This window comes from Macrotis lagotis, chromosome X (assembly GCF_037893015.1).
Source record: "Macrotis lagotis isolate mMagLag1 chromosome X, bilby.v1.9.chrom.fasta, whole genome shotgun sequence".
Lineage (NCBI taxonomy): Eukaryota > Metazoa > Chordata > Mammalia > Peramelemorphia > Peramelidae > Macrotis > Macrotis lagotis.
In genome coordinates, this window is record NC_133666.1 from 369557824 (window position 1) to 369560514 (window position 2691).

The 2691-nt window shown below is 53.1% G+C and overlaps 1 pseudogene; it reads right to left on the reverse strand.

Annotated features, from left to right (window-relative positions):
- Positions 1-618: 618 nt before the first annotated feature.
- LOC141498275 (stromal membrane-associated protein 2 pseudogene) lies at positions 619-2137 on the reverse strand (annotated as a pseudogene).
- Between the last annotated feature and the right edge of the window lie 554 nt (positions 2138-2691).

The following is a 2691-nucleotide window of genomic DNA, read 5'->3' on the forward strand; positions in this document are numbered from 1 at the left end:
TTTAAAACTAAGAAAAAAACTGGCAATATCTTTGAGCTGCTGATAAATTATTTCTTGTTAGTTTGTTAATCTATAACTTTATTTTGTTTTTTAACCACCACCATCCCAGTTTGGATGGGAAAATAATAAAAAGCCATTCATAAGAAGGGCAAGCTTCCCATTCTCTCCATGTGAGCATGAGGCCTGCCTCCAGGCCTCAGTGACTTGGGGTTCATGACATGGACTCCAGCCACAGAGGATGCTTGCAAAAGAGCAGAATGATCCATTGGCTCTCCCTCCCTTGGAGGGGCTCTGGCTCAGCCTGAGCCTGATAACTAATCCTCCTTCACAAGAACCATGATTGGAGCTTGATTACAATCCCCTTTTCTACCCAGCATTCCACCCTCCCACCCCCCACCCAAAGCAACCTTAAAAAAAAAAAGACAGATGGGTGATACGGAGGGGCCTCTAACCCTCCCCCTTGGTTGCCCAATAGTGACCACAGACCTCTCTCAGAAGTTATGGAGGCAGATGCTACCTTCTCTCCTGTAAGGAAAAGGGCTCTGGGTACCTATAGTCCTGTGGTGCGCAAGTGCACTCTGCTGCTTCCAAGGAAGGGTTGCATCCCGAGGCGCTGAGGGCTGTGTGGGGCATGGCCAGCAGAAAGCAGGGTTTAATCTGGGGGCAGGGTGTGTGGTGTGGGGAGTGGGGTTTAGGAGGGGGAGGAGAAAGTGATCAGGCTGGGTGGGAAGCCAAACCCTGTATGTCTCCTAGAGCAGTTTCCAAACAAAACAGGAAGAGGTAGAGAGGGAAGCAGAGAGGGGAAGAGGAGGGAGGTTTTGGGGAAAAAAAGTGGTAATGCAGGGGCTCCACTTTTATTTCCACATCTGAGTACGAAGCGTCTGATTGGCTGCCTGGCCATTCCCACCGCCCATCGACTGTAGCTCATCATGCCATTGGTGCCATAAAAGTGTATTCCGGCCATCTGCTGGGTCATCTGAGCCAAGTTCCACTGCAGTTGCTGTGCTGGTGGGATGCCATACATTGTCTGGGGCATAGCTGCCATGCCTGTGACATAGCCAGCCTGCTGGGCAGCCATCATGCCATTGGGGACACCCATCACCGTGGCCTGCACACCACCTACATAGCCTGGGGGAATGGCTACAGGGGACACCATTCCAGCAGCTGCAGGTTGGGTCAGCATGCCCACTGGTGGGGGCATCATCCCCCCCATCATGGTACCAGTAGGGGGGACACTAGGAAAGCTGGGGTAGGCTGCAGGGTGGGCCATCTGAGCTGGAGCCATGAACATCGCTTGAGCAGGCATCTGAGGAGTTTGTGATCCATAAAGTGAGAGGATGGAGTCTTTAGATAGCTGCTTCTTGCCTGATTCTTCTGCTTTGCTCCCTGGTTCAGGAAACAGGTTCAGATTTTCAGGCACAGAACTGGCATTCCCTGCAGTTGGCATGGATCCTACAACTTTTCTGGAGTCCGAGAGAGAAGATGATGAAACTGAGGCCAAGAGATCTAGATTTTTTTCTAGGGTGTTACGGGTCTTGCTGCTTGTGATGCTGAAGGAGGCCACAGGAGCATGAAGTCCCAACAAGTCCATTACAGGCTCAATTGCTTCGGGGGAGCTTTTTGGAGGTAGCTGGAGATCTTCCTTCTTCTGAGGCATTTTGACTTTCTCAAAAATGACAGGCTCCACTTTCTTTTCTTGAACTGGGCCACTGCTCTTTTTCCATTTGTCATCTTTTTCTTTCCTAAATGCATTGATGTCCAGGCTTCGGTCCATGTACTTCTTCTCATATTTATCTCTGATAAATCCTTCTACAGCCGGTTCTGCCTGAGGTCGCCGGGAGTTTTCAGGTAGGTAGGTCTCATACAGTCGGTTGGCTTTCCCATTACCCATCTCTTGCATGCACTGAATCTGTTCTTGTGTCCACTGGTCTAGGTTGACTGACTTCACTCTGGAAATGTGCACACCGAGGTTCCTGTGAATTCCTGCACATCGGATACAGTTGAATGCACCAAGGTTCCAGGAGACCCATCATGGTCCTTTGGCTTGGCAGTCGGCGCAGAACTTGTTCTCCTCCAGCAGCAGGCTGGCCAGCACGGCCTGGTAGCGGTCCACGTCGCTCACGGACTTGCCCGTCATGGCCCGGGGGGGAGACCAGCTCCCCGCGGCCGCCCGCGCGCCCCGAAGCCGGGGGAGCGGGGTGCGGGCGCCCCGGACAGCGCCCCCGGCCCCCCCAGAGGCTGCCCCCGAGTCCCTGGGGGGGTGAGGGTGGCCCCGCGGCGGCCGAGGGGACCGGCAGGGCCGGGAGGCGAACGTCGGCGTCCGCGGGCCGGCTCCCGCCGCGCCTGCCGCCCTCAGCGCCCGCCCGCCAGCCCGGCTCCCGCCGCCGCTCCGCTCCCCCGGTTTCCCCATATTACTTTTGATGGAATTAAATGCTGCTTTCATAGACATGGTGGAACTATCCTGTAGGTAAAGTTCTCATTTTTCATTTAGCAGCTTCTATATTTTGCAATCATTTTCATCATTTTGGGGGTTTGTATTTGTATTTTTTTTTTTTTTGCAAAGCAATGGGGTTAAGTGACTTGCACAAGGTCACACAACTGGGTAATTATTAAGTGTCTGAGGCTGGATTTGAACTCAGGTCTTCCTGACTCCGCGGCCAGTGCTCAGTCCACTGCACCACCCAATCATTT